The 14963-nt window shown below is 39.8% G+C and overlaps 1 long non-coding RNA gene across 7 annotated transcripts in view; it reads right to left on the reverse strand.

The window, feature by feature from the left end:
• The window catches only part of LOC311604725, a 93089-nt gene extending 78758 nt beyond the window's left edge, over nt 1–14331 (reverse strand). Inside the window, exons 1-3 of one of the 7 annotated variants that reach the window (XR_014781627.1) lie at nt 14086–14140; nt 13647–13793; nt 11136–11195 (exon numbers count right to left, since the gene is read on the reverse strand). This is a non-coding gene — a long non-coding RNA (uncharacterized lncRNA). Of the gene's footprint in view, nt 1–11135; nt 11196–11674; nt 12822–13646 lie in introns of those variants that run through there. The other 6 variants (XR_014781624.1, XR_014781625.1, XR_014781626.1 and 3 more) reach the window with 6 other exon arrangements.
• Nucleotides 14332–14963: the final 632 nt, after the last annotated feature.

The following is a 14963-nucleotide window of genomic DNA, read 5'->3' on the forward strand; positions in this document are numbered from 1 at the left end:
TGTCTATATCTCTTCCACTGGATTTGAAACTCGGGTGCAGAACCTTTTTGTATATTTAGAAATTTACATTTGACACTTCTAATTTTAAAATAGAAACTCTAATGGTGACAGTGAAATTAAGTATTATGTAAATTTGTCTGTTTGGTGAGGCAGGACACCGATGAATAAATCCACCCTGGTAGCCACATAGCTCTATCAGCTCCCCCACGGGCCATCAAAACACTAAGACTGTTTCTTACCTTGCTCTCTGTCCTGCGGAGCTAATCCAACCACAGACTTGCTTTTGAAGTCAACTGGAACATCATGCATGGGTGAGCTCCAGAGAGCACACAAAGGCAAGAGGAGAAAACTGACATGTTATTCTTAACTAAAGAGACTGACTGTGCTATTTTGGAGTTTCTGTACACACTTGGGCATCCCACAGACTTCAAGAGCCTGCAGATGCAGTAGGAGAAAACGGAGCTTTTAAAAGACCTGAAAATGGGCAACAAATAAAGCCACATGAGAATGAAAGATTTACATTTTAAGCAAATGGTTATCTTTCTTTCTTTCTTTCTTTTTTTCTTTCTTTCTTTTTTTCTTCATCGGATAATATAAATCACAGCCAGAGAAGTCTTTAAGGCTACGAAGACACTCTCTGGAATGCCAGGCTTTTCTGCAAATGGTAACGCCATCCCATCGTAGGTATAAAAACTGCCTTGTGGACTCCCATGCAGTTCCAAGCAGTGGACATTTGTCTACTACTGAGGCCATCAAGTCCGTCAGGCTGAGAATTCCATCAGCATCTTCACAAAGAAAGGCAGGAAGCAGCTCTCGTAGCACGCAGCCACAGCCACTTCAAAAACACATCCTCAGATAGCTTCAGTGTGAGGAGGTGTGGACACAGGGGTGAAATATGCATTCGGGTTTTATAATATAGTGTTAACACCACAGCATAATGCTAATCCTATACACAAAGGCTTAAACTAAGTGACAGTCTTGGAATAATTGATTTACATATGTAGCTTTTGATCCCATGGTTTTTTTTTTCCTGAAAGCAATGCCCACTGAAGAAAAAGAACCAAGTAATATGAATTTAACATGTAGTAGTTATCTGGTGGTGTTTTTCTTTACCACTCCAAGCCTCTATGTAGATACTTATAGATGGCATATAATAACATTCACCTCATATTACATATAGCTATGGTGTCTGACATGGAGGAACTGGACAGGAAGATGAAGCTTTATTTACAGAAAAGGGGCTTCTAAGGGCTGAGTCATGGTCCAAGGTAATAGTAGGTCTGGAACTCTGATTTAATTTGATCTGATTTTGAGCTGTAGCCATCATCTGGCCATCAACTTCCTGATTCTCTTTGAGTCTCAAAGTGAACAAAAAAAGGAACTATGCATGAGCTGGACAGATCCCCTACCATCATCACACAAGGACAGAGGCCTTCCATCAAGCCTGTCCTCAAAATGTATGCTCAAATTTAGGATATCAGGCTTTAAAAAAACATTTAATATTCTCAACCTAATACTAAAACTCCAATGTAAAAAAAAATGGCAGAAACCCCCATCAGTTCTTTCATGTTCAGAGAAAATGAACATGCCTGTGAGAATAAGCAATGCATTGATTACTGAGAAGAAATGAATTCACTAGAGGACCAAGAAAATTGCTCTGTGCTCTTGGACATTGACACAACAATTTAACCCGATTGCTTATTTAAATATTTCAAGATGAAGCCTAGAAAATTGCATTTGCCATTTAGAAGACTACTATTCAAAATAAGTCAGCTACATTATTGGGCTAAAGACCTTGATGGTGATAAGCAACTATGTCAAAATTAAATTAATGTGAATAAGCACATTGGAGACCCACCATAGTGGCTTCCCGTCTCCTGTGACGGGGCAGTTCGTGGATGCCTAACCCAAAACACATTTACTTCAGAAGGGCAGCACTAAAATTAAAGACGAACAAGAAACTGAGTAGCACAACCTAGTGAGGCAAAATAAAATGAAAATAACCGACTCTGTAAATTGAACACTTGACCCTTTTCTTCAAATACTGTTTTCCTCTCTCCTGATTTACAAATTTAAATACCTACCGTATTCTCCAGTGTAGCACTTGGGTGGGCTCAAGTTTTGGCTGCTATGATTTTTCTTTGCTTCAAATACTATGAGCCTAAAGTCGGACACAATGCCTCTTGCCTCTAATGTTTATGTTCTGTATCACCATGTGGGGAATAGAGATGTGAAGAAAGAAATCCCACTGAACGATTGATTTCTCCACTGTACCTTTCACGTTGTATAAAGTTCAAAGGTACCTTCCATAACAGCTATCAGAATGAAATACAACTCAAAGCAGATGCGAATGAGTGAGCATCTTTATGTGGGAGGCCCAGAGGCAATCTTAGTCATAGGCAGAAGGTGTGTCATGTCTCCGCTTAAGTATCTGTTTAGACAGGTAGACGGTGAACCTCGTCTCCTAAAGATACAGAGAGTCCATGTCCTAGAGGGTGCTGCAACCCATATTCCAAGTGGTCTCACAAAGCTTGCTTCTAAGTCTCCTTTCACAGAAAGGGACATATACTTTGTCTCTCCCCTAACCCCGAATAAAATGATGTTTGCCTTCATCTTCTTTGTTTGTTTGTTGTTTTGTTCTTGTTTTTCAAGACTGAGTTTCTGTGTGTAGCCCTGGACTCACTTTGTAGCACTGGCTGGCCTCGAACTCACAGAGGTCCCCCTGCCTCTGCTTCCCTGAGTTCTGCAATTACACCACCATGCCCTGCATGCCTTCATCTTCTTAAATAGCAGCATATGTCATCCGTAGATGAGTCACAAGAATAGGTGTGTTGTTTCCTGTCCAAACCTTCCCCTACCTAAGCAATGAAGACAATAAAAAACACAACTCTTCTCTCTCAAAATTGGCTACAAGGAAAAGATTAAGTCATTACTGGGTGTTTGCTTTTCAACACAAGGAAGCAAAGCCATACCTTTAAGTTTTTAACGAGCTTTTGAAACATTGTGGCTGACTAATTTTGATTTTGTGGGAAATTGTGACTCGTGTGCATATAAAGTCAATTTTTTTTACATCCTAAAATTTCATACTTAAGATAAAAACTAAGAATTCAAGGTTAGCTCTTAATTATAGTGGTATTTTTATCCAAGTGGGGTGAAAATAGCATACTATTTCTGCTAGAAGATGAAGGTGTGGATAGGGTATCATACATCTGTAGATTTTAAAAGGCAGTTTCACAGATTTTTCATCATAGTGTGTGAGCTTCTCTTCTCAAGAAGGAAAAGAAATTGAAGCATTTCAAACTGTAGAGACACCAGCAACCATGAAGAGTTTTTCAAACATTTCAATTTATATTTATGTCCAAACTTCTGAAGAATATCCTAAATTATAATTGTGGAAAGAGTCACTTTTACTAGCCCCTCAATCCACAACACACACACACACACACAGACAATACACACAACACACACACACACTTTTGTTATGAGCCTCCAATAAAGCATGGAAGAGCTTAATAATGAACAATATTACATAATTAATCTTGAAAGTTCTGATGAGACAGACATCTTGTGTTTTTGCTGGAAACATCAGCTAACAATTCTCGAGTCTATTTTCCTTCCTTCTTTTTTTTCCTTCCTTCCTCCTTCCTTTCTTCCTTTCATTTCTTTCTGTGTAGCCCTGGCTGTCCTGGACTTGCTTTGTAGACCAGGCTGGCCTTGAACTCACAGAGATCCACCTGCCTCTGCCTTCAGAGTGCTGGGATTAAAGACATGCGCCACCACCACCCAGTTCTCAAGTCTATTTTCAAGAGTAAGCCTTCCTTCTGCCTATTTGTATTGCCAACATTCTAACACTGAAGGCTACATTTAGTTGTTAATGCTGCTTTGTACCTGGGATGAAATAGCTCTTCCCTTCCTAGTGCTAAAGTAAATTGCTGGAGGGTAATTTCATTATATTAGACAATTAGTTTCTTAAGGTTCCTTTTCTCTCTCTGATTATTACAGTTGATGAAGGAAAGATCACATTTCCTCCTTACATAAAACTCTTCACATAGTCTTAGCAACACTAGTTAGATGAGATAACCAAGGAAGAAGAAACGTCAATAAAATGAGTGAAGAAATACCTATGTCTTCCAAGTCTATGATACCAATTGCACTTATTGAATCAGGGAGATAGCATTTGAGTAACCAAGGTCATACATGACACCAACTTTCTCCTTATTTGAAATAAATATTAAGTACTCTAAACCCTAGAGAAATGTTAAATTTTAAAAACTCCATTGCCGTTTATTTTTTTCTTATTGTCTTTAGCCAACAAAAAGGTAGAACAACAAGAGATAACGAGATGAAGATATTTATAAATGTTAGAGGCCCACGAGGTAGCCAAGTGAGCTCAAGTTGATGGGATGCCCCCGCATGGAATTATGGGATGCCCCCGCATGGAATTATGGGATAAAGATGAGGCCTATCGAAGGATCCAAATCATTTGGCTCTTTGAAAATGCTGGACTTCTTAAAATTATTTAAGCTGATAGCTTCCTCCCTAAAATGGTTTTATTCTAGAGTGTTTGCTCTTTGTGGAACATAATCAACACTGAATGAGAGCCACCATTGTGTCTCCACCAAGTGCATGCGCACACCTTGCAGGTAATCGCCTTGCCACTTGAAAAGTTTCACCATTCTCCATATATCTTTTAAATTAAAATTAAAAGCTGCTAACATAAACTATTTTTGTAAATGTCACCGCATGGGATTTCTTTTAAAGATCAACAGCATCATCGTTCAACACGCCTAAAAACAGGATGGTATTATACATGCGTCACTTCCAGCCTTTTTTCTTCCCTTCTTTTTCCATCTTAGTTCCTCATCCATCCCACAAAGTAGAGGCGGCAAGGAGGTTTTCTTGGTAATCTTTTGATAAACTAAATTAGCTATAAATACTGTATTTCTAAAGTATCTTCCTTATACTTGTAGATTCTAATTAATAGGCAATGTCACTAAATTTGTGTATTTTGAATTCAAACGAGAGATGATCAAAACTTCAGAGTGGCTGAGGGACTTCTGACCAACTTAACTCTTTGAGGATGCGCTGGGAAAACTGGCTAATTGAATATTTATTATTATCTGCATGTGGCCTGTCCTTATGGCAAAGTCACAGGGGCTAAGTATTGTCTGCCACCCGCTACTCCCTGTGGTACATCGAGGTGGCCGCCAGATACCAACAATCACACACTCTAAGTACCAGGCAGGGTTCATGCCTAAGATTAATGTCAAAATGAAAGAACCATAGGAAGCTGGGGCTAAGCAACCCCAAGTTCATCCTTTGCCCTTTATCAACATCAACACACTGTATGATGAGTGTATGGAGCACGGTTTGCTTTTGGAACCCCAGTGTCCTGTTCTGCGGAAGAGTCTCTTGTTTTTTAAAGCAAGGCCTTATAGCCAAAGTTTAAACATCCCCTGTTTCAAAGAAGAAGGAATCTCCAAAGCACATAGAAGTTCCATAGGCATGCATCCCTAAAAGTCAGGAAGGGTATATCTCATAATATAATATGCTCAAATTTTCCAGTAAAATTTGCACATGGTATATATGTATGTATGTATGTTTGTATGTATGTATGTATGTAGATATATGTGTGTGTGTGTGTGTGTGTGTGTGTGTGTGTATGTGTGTATCCTTATTCATATCAACATATATATTGGCTATCATGGGCACTAGAATAGCCCCAAAGCAGATAAGATACATTATCTTCTTTTAAAAATATCAATGCAATTTATACCTTAATAACTTGGAATGAGACAGCACAAAAATACAGAAGTGGGTCATTGTCTTCACGTGTCAAGGCTATTCTTTTTAATACAGTTGAAAAAAACCATAAATAAAATAACCTCAAGACCTGGTTATTAGTAGAGAAGATTTGCATAATGCCCTTGAGGATTGGATTTGACTTTTGTTGAAGGTAAAATCTACCATGAAGAGTCAACTAGAAAAACCTTATATCTGTTAAAGAGATGGCTCTTGGGTGAGTGTGATGGTGGGGAGTGAGGAGCAACTTTTATAGTAATGAAATATGCCCCAAATAATAGAGGAGTAATCATATACAGTGTAAAACCAGGAAGCCAGTGACATCAGTTTGTGTCACCTGCACTGTGGACTGAAAGACAGAGTACAATAGCATTGCCACTACTGCACTTTTCTCTTAGAGACAACAGATGTCCACCTGTATCAAACATATATGTTGCTTTAAAATGGCAGCTTATCCCAAGAAGAAACAAAATGTAGCTGAAGATTATTGCATTGTATATACCTGTACATTTTTTAATGCCACCAAGAAACACGACATAAACATTTGAATGCCTTTAAGGATGTTGAGTTCTGAATTTGAGATGCCCATTTCTGCTACATCTCCAACAGTGGTCAGTATCTCTTCTCTGTCTTTCACCCTCCCAACCTAGACAGGATATGTACTCAATTGCTCAGCACTGCCAGGCACTGTGCTTGGCAACAAGGCATTTAGTCCCGGGCTTTCCACTTTTTTTTTTCATTTTTTACTTTCTTCCTTTGCTTTACTACCATTTTCTTGAAGTCTCTGCCAACTTGTCAGCTGGGCAAATCCACAAACACGGACACCAGGGATGAGAGGGGCCTTCTCCAGTTTCGTTTGTTCCTCAGTTGTTGGAAATGTCGTGGGTCAAATGATGACAGCACATAAGAGGATTTGAGGGTTTCGTTTCTAAGATAGGCTTCTCGGGCTCCAGGAGCCTTTTCTTGGGCACTAGAGAACAGGAGGAACTGTTTAGGAGGAACTGTTTGGAAGGGCACTGGGAAAGTGTTTCGGGTGCAGGGATAATCAGAGAAAACGCCAGAGAGGCTTTACTAGGGCAATGAGAAGATGGGCCTTCTGGTGTAGAATTCCTGTTTAGAAACAGGCAATGATGCGGGTGGGAAGGAGGACAGAAGCTACATGGCAAGAGATCTAGAAACAATTGGCATTTCATAATTGCATTCGTTTGGCTCAAGGGGATCACTGCATGTTGAGGACATATCATCATTGCAGCAAGGTGGCTTTGAGGCACCTTCACTCTGTAGGCAGATGGGGCGACTGAGTCCAGGGGCTTTAAAGCCCGCTGAGTCTACAGCTTTAATTTGAGTGTCTTCAACAAGCTTAAGATATTACAGGGGCTCGGTAGTATTTGCTGAGCATCTAGAAAAAGTAACAGAACCCGGAGTGTCTGGTCTTTAACGTGTCTTAGCTGTTTATTAGCTTTGCGACTTTGGGGGAGGTTATTGAACTTTCCAACCCCCCCCCCTTTCCTCATTTGCAAACAGGAGTGATCTGACACCATTCTTAGAAAGTAATGAAGAGGATTGGACAATGAGAGAAAGGGGCTTAGAGCCTCAGATAGCACACAACAAATAGGTGTTAGCCATTAATAACAAGAATTCTAATTTCTTTAAGTAGTAGATTATGGTGTAAACTTTCAACATAGTGTAATAAGCATTGGAAGAGGACAGGAAGAAGAGCCCTATTTATTGTGTGCTGTATCTGGGAAAGGATGCTCTTAGATGATATGTTTAAATATACATCAGTAAGATGACCCTTTGAAGTGCATTCTGACTGACCTATCCATGCATTCTTCTAAACTGGTGTGTGTGTGTGTGTGTGTGTGTGTGTGTGTGTGTGTGTGTGTGTCTGTGTCTGTGTGTATGTGTATCTGTGTGTGTCTGTGTGTGTTGTAGTTTGTGTGTGTGATTATGGGTTTATTTGTATGTATAGTTTGTGTGTGTGTATGTGTGTGTGTGTGTGTGATTATGGGTTTGTATGTGTATGCTTGTGTGTGACATGTTTAAGCCATTTAAAACACCAACAAGAGCAATATGTTCCAAGATGATAATGTATAGATTTACTAAGGTCCTTATACTTATCAAAACCAGATAAAGATCATTGAAAACTTAATCAGTAGTGACACATAAACACAGTGTAGACACTTAAGAATGCTTTCTGAAGATACAAACACTTTCAAAATTCATTATGGAAGGGGTATTTTTAAAAATATGTCACATTTCCATGCTTCAAACTTCTAGTAAATTGAATTCTTCAAATACTTCCTGAAAAATCAGTATTTTAAAAAAATGTCTACAACAAATTATGTTCAAATCCTCGAGGTTTTCATAATTAACTACATGCCATATGCTCCTATTCACAACGCGTGACCTTCTCTCTCTGTCTCTAAGGAAACTCCTAGCCTACTAATTTATTTCAGGATTTGCATTTGAACTGTGAACTCTATTGTCAGGAAAAAAAATATGCAGGAAATCCAAGGATTTATATGTGACAAATGCACTGTGGCTAAATAATGTCAAGAAACATCAAGGACATCACTATGTGACTTAGAGACATTACCAGGGATGCAGAGAGGCTCTGTGTGCTATGGCGTATTATTAGAAAATCATAAACTCTAGCACCTTCAGAAGGACTCAAGGTCATTACAAGTGTATACAGGCCATCTACTAAGAAACAGATCAGGAGAAAGGAGTCACTTAATCAAATTAGCAATACCATTAACACAATCTATGCATTCCAAAAACAAACTTTCTTTCTTTCTTTTCTTTTTTAGTAAGTGGCAAACAGTTAAGCTTTGAATATAACCTTTATTTCCTTAAACCATCACAGTGTGATTGACGGCCTTGTAAATTAAAACCTGTTGTGGGATAACAAACATGATTAAATACAAACCAGTAGAAAAAAAAAACCTTTATTATGAATCCTTGTCTACCTTGTAGAACAGTGACTCGGATAATGTCTTCACGACCTATCCCAGAAGGCCCAGGCCCTGTTAGCTAACACTCTATAGAAAATGTGCTGAGTAATATTGTTTAGAGAAAGTAAACTGAGGTTGCTTAAGGAAGTACTTGATGGAATGACACAAGAAACTTCCTTCTGGCAGGAAAATGCATTTCATGGACCTTTTGAATAGCAACATCCTAAGGCCAACTCAGTCCTTTTAATAATTCAAGCTCTAATGAAACAAGTTTGGGGCTGGTTTTTTTTTGTTCTGAACTCTGACAAATGGGCTAGATAAATAGCTTCACAGTCAATACAACTTTCTCGAAGACAGGTAATAATCATACATCAAGGCAAAAACAAAACTAGAGCAGGCAAGGAGAAAAATAGCCCTTTAGTAGCCAGCTGCACTATGACGATGGTATTTGAAAAAGAGTATTATTTAAAAAAAAATAAAGCATATACCAGGGTACTTTCAAATACACCAGAAGAGTAGAATAATTTAAATCAGATACGAGAGTTCAATTCTACTTTGATGAAAAAAATAAAACTAATGGTGTATTGATTCAGCAGGATCATATTCTGACTTCAGATATTCACTCACATCAAGTTAAATTGTATTTTTAATTCCTAATTAGCATTTAGAACAATGCGGTTTGGAAGCAATTGACTTTGTGTAACTTGCACGGGAGAATTGATGTAAGGATTTCATTTGACTTCCACGAAAACTGATCCACTGTGTCACAACTTCAGTTCCCAAAGGATTTTTTTTTTCTGTAAAAGCTATGTGATTAACTCGACTTGTGTGTACAGCTCCCGAAAGAATTGAAATGCAAAGATGTCCCTGGTAACGTTAACTGTGATTTCATTAAGCTGATATATCTGCATTTACGTATTAATAAAAAAAAAGCATATGATGCCTGCATATCTATGTACATTATTTATTAGCCTAATTAAAATTTTTAAAAATATGTACACATCAGTTATGTCTTCTGTGTCCTCAGTCTCCTCTGACTTGCATGCCATTTTCTGTCTGTTCCTTAAGCCACTGGTTATCATCTTGAATATTCCTTTCTTTGAGACCCAACAAATCATCCTTAGGATATGATAAATGAAAGCAGATGCAAGCTGGAAATACTCACTGTTTCATCTCAAGAGTTGAGCTGAGATAAAGGCAATAAGACTATTCTGAGATAACTTTTACATAAGGATAAAATGATTCCTACACACACACACACACACACACACACACACACACACACACACACACAAAACAATTACCAGCCAACATTAATAGCATCAGAAAATGGTAAAGCTAGAATGAGCAATAAAAACGTAGCATTCGGAGTGAGATATTATTGAGTAGCTATTAAAATATCTTACTCAATTTCCATTACACCTTAAAATGAAAGTCATCAAAATGTCATTACAGGCCTTCCCGGCCCCCCCCCTCCCCGACTCTTTAGAGTGAATTGGATCATTTCTGGAAATTGAGTGCTATCCAGGATTCACTTTAGATCCTCTGAAATAACAGCAAAGCAAAAAAAACAACACAACATGAAATTTATGACATCTTATATTACAATACGCAATCCTCTCACATACGTACCAGGGCGTATTTGACTTCAGATACCTACAATTAAATATTCCTCATGAAATTAATGACTCACAGTAAATGTTGCCTTGGAGAAGACCTGAGGCCAGAAACCCTAGTAAAGGGAGCCAGAGTTCAATTCTGTAAAGCTGAGGTTCACAAAGCACACATAGAACAGAAAAGAGAAAGAGAACAACAACAACAACAAAAACCTTGTTGGGGGGGAAAAATCAAGTATTTCAAAATTAATTCAAGGCACCATGTATTACCTAGGCAAGGCAGCACAGGACTTCTGTGAGCTGAACAACTACAATTAAACAATTAAATCATCTTCACTCCGGCTTTTTGGGAAACTAGGACCCTCTAAAGAATTTTCAAGCCTTTGCCATACTGTAGTTCTGGTAGAAGTTTGCTAGCTCTAACAATGAAATCTACACACTTAAAGATTATTTTTACTGGCATCGTACACACACACACACCCTCCATGAGGATGGCCACCAAAGCAATCAGCCTTCCTTGATTCCCAAGGTTGGAAAGAAACATAGGAGGCACCTGATTGCATTGGTTAACAAAAGCTAGGCAGTCTCTTGAAAATGACTAACAATAAAATTCTTACTGGTTCTCTTCAAACCTTACACGCTAAAAGAAAACAATTCAAAAATTTAAACACTCATATTTAGAAAACAGCTTTCCAATACTCCTGGAAAGAAGCGCATGCAATGTTTGAAAAATGTTATTATTATTATTATTTTCTTTTACCTTTCAGTTCGAGGAGGGCATCACTTCTCCAGGATCCCGTTTTCCTGAGGATAGTCAGGGCTGGCCGATTTAGAATAAAAATCATTAGCATATTTAAAAAGAAAGGATGAGAAGAAAAAAAAAAAACTACCAAGCCGCTTTGAGAAGGAAACTAGTGGTGCTGGTGGCAACACATTTCCTTTCCTGATTCCTATTTCGCCCTCGCGGTGTCTGTTCCCTACAGCTTCCATCAATTAGTAGTTTTTAAGAGAGCAGGACCGTATTCGGGCTCATCTGCTGAGTCTCCATAGCCTCTGAATCACCAGGGCTCCTTTCTAACAACGGTCTAGAAAGCAAGCGACCAGGGACCATTCAATAGCACACAGATAACTTCCTGGGTATCGCCGAGATCAGACCCAGCAACTTTCCCTCAATGAGCCAGCCTAAGACTACTGGTCCCCAGAACGGAGGCACAGCACGTCTGCCTGGGTGTGTGCTTCAGCGCTTGGGCAAAGCGATGCTCTCTGCTCGCGAGGTTAGGGGAACTAATGCTGACTTACTCGGTCCTGGCGAATGAGGTTACAGGCTAGGCGGTCCCAGTTGAGAAAGTGAGGATGGCGAAACACCCTTGCTGGCTCCCTCTGTCCACCTACCGTTCTCATCATGCGACTCACAAATGAAATGCTAATAGACGCGAGGACTGATGCCAATTTCCTGCACTTTGCTCAGCGTTTCCGCGGCCCCAGCACAATAAAAGATAGCTGTTTGTGGAGAATGCCTTGTTCCATACCATTAACTCCAAACAAAACATATTTTTAGTGGGACAGCGGTGTTTACTCGTAAGAAATGATGGATTGTTCTGCACCATGTATCACCCGAAGACAAAGACGTTCAGCTACAGTTTTGGACATAAATCAAGGTACATGCTCCTCAATTAAAAAAAAAAAAATGACTGCTTAAGTCCCTCAAACCGCAGAGATTGAGGTCAGGCTGGCCATAGCAACCACAAGCACAACTTAGGCTTCCAGAAGGACCTAGCAACCGGTAAATTGAGTTCGGATCCCTTTTCATCTCCACTAGTGTGAAAGCCAAAATTAAAAAGATTAGATCACCCTGCACCCATCACAAAAGATGCCACAATGAAAAAGTCATTTCCAGCCTTTGGGTCGCATCAAATAAATAACATTCTTCCTGGCTATAATGAACAACTTTCAAAGTAAATTGAATCCCCATAGCTCCCCCCCCCCTTCCCTGGTCGAGCAGTATTTACATAACAATATATCACAGGAAGACCAGAATGGATCTTGTAAATGGGAAACTGGAGATAAAAACATCTTTAGCGGGGATTACTCTTGTGTTCGGACTACTTGGTGGTGCCTTTCATATAAACAGTGTCTTGCACCACCAGCATTAACCATGTTTTAAAATTGTGGGAAATGAAAAGTTCTTAGGTACATTTTTACATGCAATGCCTGGCCTCACCCAGTGAACTACCTTTGTGGGGGCACGAATGAAGACAAAACAACAAAACAACAACAACAACAGCAAACAACAAACAACAAAACCACTTACTGCCCCTTAACCCAGGCTCTACACTCATTTGGGGACAAAGAATTTTCACCTGTGTGGATCCTTGCTTCTTTGTTCCTACCAGCAATCTTAGATCCTAGATAGCTGCTGAGTTTTTCAACATGGCACTTCGAATAAAAACACATTTGCAGATTTTTTTTTTTTTAGTATGTGCCTCATTCATCATTTGCTGGTTTCCTCGAAAGTCTAAGGCACCCTTCCATTGTCATGACAATAACGTTTGTGAAGTTTTAGGAATGTCTCCACACAGTGTCCATCTCCAGCAGTCTAAACGAGGCGCGGCGTCTCCTGGTCACTAAACAATAAACTGAGGGCTAGTCTCCAAAATCACATAAACTCCCAGAAACTATTGTGCCCAGCATATGTTTTCAAATGGCATGTATCCAAACTAAGGCAGCCAAGTCTGTGGCAAAAATGTACTGGCCTGATCTTATCTCTTTGTGGCGGCTCACATAGATATTACTATTTGAACTCCACAGGGAACCTCATTAATTTTTAAAACTCTCTGACCTCAGTACGGTTGCGTGTAAAAATAATTACAAATTACGAAGGAAAGAACATCGCTTGAATTCTGCACAGCCATATGCTCCGCCTTGCATAAAACGTTACTATCGTCAAACAGAAAGTCTACCTTTTTTTTAAAAAACAGATATAGATTTAAACAGCATGATAAGTGTCACCACACAGCGACATAAAAAGCAGCTCACCCTTCCTCTGGTCCTACTCACACCTCACCTCTGAAGATCCTAGTAACACAATGCCCTGAGTGAACACAGACAGGTTCCACAAGCAAGGGACAGTGAGAAGATGCTCTCTCAAAAAAATATTTACCTATAAAGGCATCCTTTTTTTTTTTTTTAGCACAAATCTTCTTTATCACAAATAGTTCTTTCAGTCACAAAGATACAGAAATGCAAGGATCATATACAAATATTTTCTTACCTAAAACTTGTGAGAAGAATGGTTTTTGCCATAGTGGTCATCCCCTCCGGCTCCCCCTCTTGCCATCCTGGGAATTGGCTCGGAGATGTGGATAATTTTTCCGTGCCTCAGTTACAGCTGTGGCACACTCATCTGCCTGCATTGAACCTATGAGGGGAAATGAGAGAGGGAGGGCAGCAGAAAGAGAGAAAGAGAGAGAGAGAGAGAGAGAGAGAGAGAGAGAGAGAGAGAGAGAGAGAGCGCACTACAGAGAGACTAAGAGAGAAAGAAAGCGAGCGAGCACACAACTGCTGCCTTGAGACTAAGAACCTAAAAGCCTTAGCCAAATGAATCCTGAGCAAAAATTATCAAAGCTTTGTCCTTCATCAACAGAGTAAGACAGCTATTTTTTTTTCTCCTCTCCTCTCTGAAAAGTAGGACTGTCATTGGCGAGTCTCACCGGGAAGGCGCAGACAGAGGCAGACCTTCTCCAGAGCGCCAGTGCTGCCCATCAGCCCGTGCAGAATGCAGGTAGCTATTGTTGCAGAGACAGTTATGTAGCCAGCCAGTCAGCCTCTGACAGATCTCAGCAAACCAGCGAGCCTGCCTTCATTTTAACTCCTTCTTTCCTAGTGCCTTTTACTGAGAAGCAAAAACAGGTCCTCTCATCACTCATGAGAAATAAATGGGGCTGAGGCGGATGATCTCATGGCAGGAACTAAGCCTGCATCGTTTACAAAGAGGGACTCTAGCTACTAGTCCTGAAATGTTGCATTTGAAGGTAAATGCCTTCCCTCTCCCTCTCTCTCTCTCTCTCTCTCTCTCTCTCTCTCTCTCTCTCTCTTCTGGGAAGAAATGAAGTGTTAGGTCAGAAGAGGAAGACTTAGTGCATAAGAGAAAACCGTGATGTGCAACATGAGCCGGGCTGCCAATTTAATAAGGAAGAAAGATGAAAATCAAGGTTATTTTCAAATACCCTGCCTGTACATACATACGTCCCAAGACAGATGGGGTCCTCCAAACCAAAGAGTCCCAATCTTGGGCATAGGGGTAAAGCCCATTTAAATTATTCTCTATAAAATGCCAACCCAGTAAGCCTGTTTCCCTAGGGATGGAACTCTCTTTGCGCCTCCCCCCCCCACCCCCCGCCCTGTCCTTTTTTACAATAAACCCTGCTGCTGTCTCTAGACTCCTCTAAAGGTCTCTCATCTCCAGCTCCTTCCCAATGCCTAAATCTTGCAAAATTACAGAAGCTTAGAGGGGAAAAAAAAAGACTTATTCTCCATTCTTGTGGGTCGGTCTGAAGATCCAGAGAGAACATTTGATTCTTGAAATTCC

Source organism: Acomys minous (assembly GCF_964271855.1).
Source record: "Acomys minous genome assembly, chromosome: 9".
In the NCBI taxonomy this organism is placed as follows: domain Eukaryota; kingdom Metazoa; phylum Chordata; class Mammalia; order Rodentia; family Muridae; genus Acomys; species Acomys minous.